The following is a 9,709-nucleotide window of genomic DNA, read 5'->3' on the forward strand; positions in this document are numbered from 1 at the left end:
AATAGAATAGAAGCAGGTGGTGAAAAAGGGAAATGAAATAGTTGACATTATTCCTTTATGTCAACCCTGTGAAGAGGCTGTGTTCTCTATACCATATCCTCCAGGGCCCGTATTAGCGTTTACATTTGCATTTATAGCATTATTCCGACCCCCAAAATCTTAAAATGTTCCTGCACTATGAACTAAATCTCTCTCTCTCTAGATCAGTCACGCCGATCGCATGCACCACCAACACGGATGGAGTTGAACTGGGAAAATCCCATCGAATAACGCTTTGTAAATCAAGCCCGGAATCTGCGCCATGCACATTCCCCGACTGGGCTGCCAGGGCAGGCTTCACGTGCCGCTTCCAGTCTCTCCATGATGGAGCTGCGCTTCTGTGCGGTCCAGGTCTACCTCTGATTGGTCTGCCCGAGCGCATAATCGGCCACTCTCTCTTCAGCACCACTGCACCACAAGGTCTCCTTCAACAAGCAGACATGGTGCTACCCAATCATGGGCCATGGGCAGAGGTGCTGCCCAATCAAATGCTCTTTTGTCAGAATAACAATATCAAGTTGCAGAATCGTATTTGTAGTCGCTGGGGCATTGGGTCACGTAAGAGCACAGACAGAGTCATGCCAGGATTGTCTAACAGTGGGGTTGGAAGCTAAAGTACGGGGGCCACCGCAGTGCCATTAACACCTGTCAATGCCCACACAGCGCTGCTGAGTGGCCATGTACAGATGTTGGGTGGGTCTTTCCCGCTCAGGACCTACCAACCCTGTCTACACCTCTGCCATGTTACATTGTCATCTCCGGCAGAATCTACTAGCTCCAGAAAGCGGACGATAATCCAGGGGTCCTGGCGTATTTTGAACAATCGAGGAAAGGCACGCTCCTGTTCACCTCAATATCTCGCAGCATTTCACATTGAATGATTGAAAACAATGGCTCTGTAGACGTGGACGAAATCAAAACCGCTCTCGTGCATATGTTTACCAAAAGTGTCTTAAGGGTAACCAAAATGACAGCAATGTGCGAAATATTAAGAATGTCCCTTTCCGTTAATTCACTCTAAACCGGAGTTTGATCCTAATCGTCGCTCTAATATGTGGCGCCAAGATGGCTAAGGTGAACGCAGCACTTATAAATCCCTACACATTAAGAAATTAATGGATTGAACAGTCTTTAAGAATATAATATACAAGGTGTGACACCTACAAGGCTATCACCACCAATACAGCTCCTACCTGGCCGAAAAACGAACTGGCGCTGCACAAGAATCCAAGACATTACCGGACTCCGAATAAAGAACTTCAAAAAAGGCTGGGAAACACGACTTCAAAATTTAGACTCGGAGAAAGACATCCCACCTCCTATCCGACCCACCCACATCTCTGCTGCACTTCAGAAAGGAATTGAAAACTCTGCATTGCACATTTCAGGAGACCCTGCTAAGGTATCAAGCAGCCCTTCAGGTACAGGGGGCAGCAACATATCTCAAACCATTGACCCCCCCTGCAATATCTCCTATGATCCTACATCACCCCTCCCACCTTATAATGCTCTCAGCCAGGTTTGCGCTCTGTAAATACTAATGCACAAATACATGGTGCACCAACATGGGAGGTGAATGGTTCTGCTAACTTGTATGGCACAGCCCTCCAAATTAAATCACTGTTAGGTCTTTCTACAATAATCAAAGTGATCTCATTCAGTTTTATTTTATATCTATATGCCCCTGAATAACGGTCGGTCACAAAGTCCTCTAAGATTTGGTAGATATCGGAACTGTCTCAACGGGTGAAAATAATTTGCCCAGGATCACACAATGTTGCTCAAGTGGAGAAACTAGGATTTGCCCTCACCAATGTGGGTTCAATGCTATGGAACTTAGCCACCAAACTACCCATCTTATAACCGAAGAGAATATTAGGAAATACAATGGACTAGTCAATCATCTTATTTCCATACATACTCATGGCCCAGAATAACAATACTACAAAAATAAGTGGTGTGATCTGATCTGATGCACACATTGTAGAGTGTTTGTAGTGTGTTCAGTCTGTAAAAAAACTGTGCAATCCTTCCACCAGTTCAAAACACATTGCAATAATAGATAAGTAGGGATATAAACATATATTTGCCTTCGATAAAAAGTCACTAAAAGAATCAATAATGTAATTAAAACATGGATTTCTTAAATGTTTGATAGACCTCGCTTGCTACATTGTTAGCCCAGTCAGAGGCCGGGCAATATAACAGTACTAGATGTGGTCTGTGAAGGCATACTTCTGCTTTACTCGTTTCTTGCATTGTATAGTGTCTACTACTGTGAAAATGGAACTTTGGGCACTTACTTGACCATGCATAATGTGGAGGATATGATACCTTTTTTGCACATTTTAAGCACAATACTTGATCCTTGTGTGGTAACCATTCAGTGTTGCTTAGACCTTTTCTCCAGAAATCATTCAGGTAAAGGATATGCAAAAAGGCACTTGGCCATACATCTATTGATTTTAAAGGACCAAGCCCTCATTTAGGGGCCGATTCATGGAATTATTTGCGTGAGAAATAAGGAATGTGCGTGCCAAACTGCATGCAAATTCCGTTCATTGATTCAAAAGAGTGGGACTTTTCAGTACTTGCGGGGTGTTCGCGCAGGCTCGGCACATCTCTGCGAGCCGTCGAGCGCCTTCCACGAGACACCACAGAGAGCGTGGGAGTGGCCTGCATGGAGGGCTAGGAAGAGAGACGGAGGAACTCAGAAAATGGGGAAGAACATGTGAAAAAGTGGGTGTTACAAGGGATGGCCCGCAGGCAGTCCCTCACACTCCCACATTAGTGCCAAACAACATGTATTCATGGAACGACCTGCGCAGCCTCTTAGCATAGAAATGGCCATGTAAGTCCCTCGATGACTACACCAGCTGAAGGCAGGCGTAATGACACTTGCGCATAGGATTTGCAGCGCATGGGTGGTTTTGCATGTCAGATTTAGGGGTGTGTGTACGCACCCGGGGTTCCGATCAAACTTAGGGGTGCGGGTATGCAGTGTAGCAGGGTGCAGGAACGGTTTACGGGGGTTTGCACACAGATTTTCTGAGTTTAACCCGAGTTACGAAATATCATGTGCATGTTGTCGGGGTGCTGATAATAGGTACGGGGGACCCCAAGCACTGTTTGAAGGGTGCGTGTATTCGCACCTGGGGGAGCACGCAAAGGTAGCTCTGCTGGCTGTTTATGCTTTGCGTGGAGCGTGTCAGGGGCGTTTGGGCACCACTTGTGAATATGGTTACTTTGCATGTGTTAATTTCATGAATATGCATGGCGTATATTGTGTCGTTCTCGGCGGCTGTCAATTGTGGGACAAATGCGCATTTTTCCATGAATAGGGCCCTTAATCTCTTTTGTGTTATAGAAACTGTGCATTTGTGTGGATATTGTCCTCTTCCTTATATCGACAAAATGAATGCAGTTGATCACGTTATCGGCGCCAATGAATGATGTCTTTTCTAGAGTGTGTTAGTTATAAAGAGTACCATGCACTCTTATCATGGTGTGGTTGTTTGAATTCTTGCACACATTTACTGTGCATTCCCCTGGACAAGCAGGCAGGAAAGAATTGCTCATTGCTGACTATGTGCCCCCATTAGAGACCCCGTACCTTACATATGAGATGAATGATATGATATGATATGATATGGTATTTGTAACGCGCCTATACACAAGTGTTAATGGAAAACACATTAAAGTTAGGCAATGAATGTACATGCTCGGTTTCACAAATGCGTGTGTTTAGTTTGAGGTTATCAACATACAAAGAGAAAAGAAAAGTAAGTGTAAATACAGTGAATGGATTTGCAGAGCACCACACTATGGGCTGGATTCATAAAGAGGTTAGCCTGAGCCAATCAGGAGATGCCCTTGAGAATCTGTGATGGGCTCCTTCTCTCTTGTACCTGAGGGCTGAAGTCGAGGGTACACGCGGTGGGGACGGGGTCCACCCACTTTATTCAGAAGATGGACTCAGTCCCCCCAGCTAAAAGAGAAACATTGGAAGTCCTCTTTGAATGTATGAATTAAAGCCAACCTCTGGGATCAAATGGCAGCTGTCAGGTTTTTAGGCTGGACACTTCACCAATGCACTATATAACCTGATGAAAAATAACAAACAACTAAAGGTGAAATATCCCATTTCGGGACTGCAAGTCCCAAGGAAAACATGTGTATTGGTTCTTGGAGTTTAAAACATGCACACCTTTTAACGTTTTCAAAAACGCTATTCGAAGAAAATGTCCTGTCTTGGTTTTGTGTGTGTTTTGATTTCATGAAAAGCAAATGCGATTCATCCTGTTCAATTTGGGTGGTTATGCAAAGTCAATTTAATGAAATGTGATTATTTCACCTTGATATTCTAATTTCTGGCATTGTCACATCCCGTTTGTTGATGAGTCCCCCCACTTTCATGTTTAGGACTTGACCCCTGAGTCACAAAGTTAACAGTGGAGAAAAATCTGGCGATGCCTGGAGCTCCTGAGGACATCTCTGTGAGTCACATGTTTAAGTGAGCCTCTCACAGGTGCACTCTGGCGCTTTTGTTACACGGCTGACAAGGTAGCCAAATGTCTTCTTAAAACCAGACCAGACAACCCGAAGCAAGACCGATGCACCCTAACTGAAAACAGTGACTGTTACTTGGGACTAGACAATGCCCCGTTAACAGCCCTGGCCCCTAGCATGCTGTATCGTGTCAGCGTTTATTATAGTGCCTAGTGCCACAAGCTTGCCAGTCAGGAACGCTGTAAGTAACTGACACTAGCCCAAATCGACAGCACCCCTTGGATCAGACCATCCCGCAAATCGCGTATTTGCGCATGCTTCAAAAAAGCACAAAAACTGTCATCAAATGCCACAAAATTTGCAAAAACAAGTAAAATGCCACAAAAGGTAATAGTTTACCCACCTGCCACTTATAGTCAGATTAACAAATAAATATGTGCCAATTTCTGATATCCAGTGGCCCCATGCCCCAGACAACATGTACATGAAGAAACTCCCTGTGCGATTGTTTTCAATCCATGGGTATACTAAGGCCAGTACACACGTAATTGTGTACGTTTAGTAGCTACCTGCAAGGTCGGGATAACCTGGAGTGTAGGGGGGCGATGGTGGGTGTTGTCTCTGTCTGTTTTATCAACTCTCAAGCATAAAAGGTGGAGAAGACTTTGCAGGACTCAAACCCACGAATTGCACACCGACCTCAACAGCAGGCGGATCACCAACTGAGCTATCCAGACAGATGCTCACACCGATCTACAAAGGGGTTATGATATGATATGGCATTTATAACGCGTAATGGCATATGGTATGGCATGTATAATGGGTTATGCAAAAGGCGCACATGCAGTGGTCTTAGAGCCAATCTTAAAAAGTAAGTGTTTCTAATACTGACACGCTCTCGGCTGGTAACGGCTCAAAACCCCCCACGAAATGTTCACATCAAATGCAGTGTTTACTCCCCCTACTGGATAAAGTATGGATTGCAGAACTCGCCACAGCAGAGCAACCTGGCGTGTGCTATGCTCAGGGCGGTGTAAGGTCGAAACTGTGTGTTCCTTCAAGGGAGACGGTTTGGGGCAAGTTCATTTATCATAGAAAATCCTGGAGGATGCGAGTAGCCTACGCCGGCAACGCACAGCGAAGCAGGAAATCTCCTTACTCACTTGGTGACCAAAAGGTCTACTTGAGACAGGTGCACTGTAACTAGGACTTTTCTTGCACGTCCTATGCCATTGGCCGCACGGCCTGTTGGCGCTATAGCTACACCGAGGCGTCAGAAGCTCAGAGAAGCCATCGCGTGAAACAGAGGGCGAGATAGAAACAGGGCCACCTGCACGGTACGGGCAGCGGGCTGCAGATACAGGAGACAGACCTGTCGCCTTCCACCGTGGCGCAATTCACAAGATTCCCCGAGAGGGCACGGGGCATTGGGTGACATGCGAAGACAACAGGGAGAGGCGTCAAAAATTGCCGCGAGGCAGGATGTATCCTGTCATCTGTCCAGACACAGGAAGCCTGGTGTCACTCAAGTCTACGGTGTAAACCATTGCTTATATAGATGCATTATATACCGCCTACACTTTACACACATCCCTCTTGGCGCTTTGAATGATGAAGTTGTGGGCACGTTTTCAAAATCGACCTGATTGCCACGTGTCAGGTGTAAACCACCTTCCTATGAATTACATGCTATATGCGCTGAAAACACGCAGGGCACGCCTGTATAACGTGGTGTGGGGAAAACGTGCATTTGAATTACATTCGCACTCAAGACACGTGCAACAGGCGCCTAAAAACGAAGCGCCAGCGTGTCAGCCATCAGCATGCATTACGGTCACACCTCTGCCTACCCAGAAGCGCCGCGAGCAAGTTTTATGCAGAGGAGCAGACCTGCTGCCAGGCTCCCGAATTCCTGCAGGAACGCGGGTGGCACCTGATCACGTTGCTAGGATGCAGGGACGACTGCGGGAAGAGCCGCGAGAGCAGGAAGGAAATGGCCTGTAACGCGCGTGGACCCGCGGGCAGTTCAGCGACTACTTCTCAGCTGTCACTTGACTGCCAGATTCCTCCATAGCGCCCAGTAATGAGATGTATGCAAGAAAGCCCCGCATTGGGGCGCGCGCTTTACAAACGCACGCACTCCTCCATGTTATAGCAAATACTTATTTATACAGTGCTAAGTCTCACAGTGTGTAATAGCCTCGGAGCGCTACAATTGACAGTGAATCTTAAATGAGCTAACAAGTACTTTTTTTCGGTTAACCGGTCGGGCGGATCGCTCAGGGGCAACGTGTTTGTCTTGGAACGGCAATACAGCAACAGAGGTTCTAACCCCGGTTCTTTAACAAAACCCGTGACATATGAGACAGACGAGACCATTACAATATACAATTGGGTGTCACTGTGCATGCGTGCGCACTTGTTCCAGTACTACAGTACTACCATAAAGCGTGCTGCCGTATTTTGGAGGGAGGAGGTTGGCAGGGCTTTAGGGACAGCGGCATTGTTCCACGTCACTACTAGATGGCACAGCTGATGGGGGCCGAGGAAGGGTGCTTGGGGCCACCCTCGGGTGTGTGTCTTGTTGCTGGATAGCAGTTTTATGAACGGATTGCGGCATGAATGTGTGAAGCTCAGCGCCCTGAAGTCACCAGTGCGCGGCCTGCCAAAGAGCCCAGAGTACCGCTCTCATATACACCGCACTAGCCCCGTCGGCCTCCACGGGAGAATACACCTGCTTGGGCAGAAACCGTGTCTAGGAGGTCAGAAGAGTTTTCACAGAAGAATGAAGGAGTTTGGTCTAGCGTGCTAAAGTCATTGGACAGGGGCTGCTCCTGCGGGGGCATCAGTTATGTGGAAAGCGCATATCAGGCTCTACTTATGCCTTGCTCCCAAAGTTAACTCTAGCGCTCGGCTGCGCCAACCAATAGCAACAGTTCCCCATTCGTCTCTCTGAAAATGAGGTAAGCACATACAAAGTCCATGAAATGTATTACCATTGCTCCATGTTACCCGTTATGGCAGAAACATGTTCCTCAATGCAGGTGTGATTGTTGCGCGAATGTGGGGGCGAGACCCCTGAGAAAGGGCGAATTCTGTGGCTTGTGTGTCCCTGAAATCCCTAAACATTCTTCATAAAAGGCACAGAGTTAGATAACAGAATGGGGGCGCTGTAAAATCCCAAGGTAGGCTTTGCCTGTAACCAGTGTCCCCCAAAGAATCTTTCTAAAAGTTGTTCACACAATGGTGGTGTCTCCAGCTGTGTACGCGCGTGGAGCTTTACAGTGCGCTTCCCCCTCAGTCAGTATTGTTTTGGACGTGGCACGACAGCTGTTTCCCAGACCCGGAAGTGGCACGACAGCTGTTTGTCAGACCTGCATTAGACATGGACAGACATCAATGCAGACAAGCACATGACAGCGCGCAGCCGGATCATCGCCTTGGTGCATCTCTGCCCAGACATGACAGCCTGGAGTGAGCAGGGAAATGAGCACCCCGCCTGTTCAACTTGGACCTCCCCATCCCCCAACTTTTCTCCCCGAAGCGCAACGAGAGTTACTGACCTCTTCACGAAAGTAAATTATTGCGAAGGAATCGCACTTTGCCTTACCTCAGTCCTCCAGTCGGGGTGGCGGCTCGGCCGTTGCTTGCAGCAGGAACTGGGCAAAGGTGCTCCAGGTTTGCGAGGGGGAAAATAATGGTGACCCTTCTTTACGCGTAGGCATTAAAAAAAGACGGCTAAGCGTTCAGAAGTTTAGCGGGACCTTGACAATGATCGGTCAGCCCACCGCCTGCTAGAGTCCAGCACACGCTGGCATGGTTTCTCAAGGTCCCTTTACAGCGTTGCAGGCTCTCGTTCCCAAAGCACCAGAACTTGAAGTGGGCAGGACGCCCCAGCCCCCGGGGACACAGGTCGTCACTCCTGGCCTCTCATCCCCGTGTACCAGCCGTGTAGTGGCTTAAGCTGCTACAAATCACCTCCAACAATCAGGCAAAAGCCGTAACAAGAGTCTCGTTATCTGGCGAGATGCGCCGATAGCCCAGGAACCAGCAACTTTCTGTTGGTGTCCCTGGTGATTCCCTCCTGGTCTCCGAAACACGCGTAAGTGGGGACTGTCACAAAGCGCACATCCCCGCCGGAGCTAGCCCCTGCTGTTCTGGGGCGGCATCTTCCCAGGACCTGTTTGTGTGTGGCCAGACCTGCTCTCCTCCCACACACCCGCCACTCCAGACCCCACTCCAAACAATGGGAGTAAGGGGAGCCCCAGCTGCGAGGGGAGGAGGGAGCCCGGCTCCGCAGCTGATCCCTTTAAAAGGCGCACGCTTCTCGCGCTCCATGAATATTTCAGAGCCTGCCCTCGGCTGATGTCATGGCACTGCCTGCTTTGGTGACTGCCAATCCCCCAAAGAGGAGATGAGAAGGGTAGCGAGAGAGAGAGAGAGAGAGAGCGGCTCAGGTGCAGCCGCCGCTGTCAGGAGCAACGGTTCGCCCTGTCCTTCTCACCGCCGCCTAACAAGTACATCTTTCACAGCCGGCAGCGCTGCCGAGCTTTTCCGAGAGCGCACCTGTAACACAGTCTTCGTTTTATGAACTGTACTGTGTTCGAATCGCATCGGGGGAACATCAAGCAACTACTCAGGGCTTCGTGGAAGGGCAAATGTTTATCTTAAAGCTCACCTGCATCCCGGGCTGTGTGTTGATACATCCACAAGTGCTCCCCTAGCAACACCACGTCTCTTTTTTAACATTATATGTATTATCAAAACCTCCTCTGCAGCCCCTCTCGTTTTCCTGCACGTCCAGAAATGTTAAGAAAAGAACCAAAAGAAAACAAAAAGAAGCAACGGTCGTTGCACCAGTGATATGAAGTATGCATTGAAAGTAAATTGCTTTATTTATATTAACTCTAACAAGTACACGTGTTGTCTTGTGCATAGCCCCTACCCACTGAAGACGTCGGCTCACACTGTGGCTTGATTGTCTACGTCAGTGCAGGATATGGGCCAGAACAAAACGGAGTAGGGCTGCCCTGTCCCCAGTCCTAGGGGCTTCCCCAGGACACTCGCGTATCTGCTCTGAAGCCGAGTTATCACATGCATGAGCAACTCACGTTTCAACAAGCACTTTCAGTAGGCTTGGCATGGGAAACAGAATACAAAA

General features: G+C 48.2%; 1 protein-coding gene across 1 annotated transcript in view; it reads right to left on the minus strand.

Moving 5' to 3' along the window:
- Positions 1–9,070, minus strand: part of CDH23 (cadherin related 23) — a 3,939,560-nt gene extending 3,930,490 nt beyond the window's left edge. The window contains exon 1 of the mRNA XM_069610726.1: positions 8,159–9,070. The gene's annotated coding sequence lies outside the window, so the exon portion shown is untranslated. The remainder of the gene's footprint in view (positions 1–8,158) is intronic.
- Positions 9,071–9,709: the final 639 nt, after the last annotated feature.

The sequence above is a fragment of the Ambystoma mexicanum genome, chromosome 8 (genome assembly GCF_040938575.1).
Source record: "Ambystoma mexicanum isolate Mex_15411 chromosome 8, UKY_AmexF1_1, whole genome shotgun sequence".
In the NCBI taxonomy this organism is placed as follows: Eukaryota; Metazoa; Chordata; class Amphibia; order Caudata; family Ambystomatidae; genus Ambystoma; species Ambystoma mexicanum.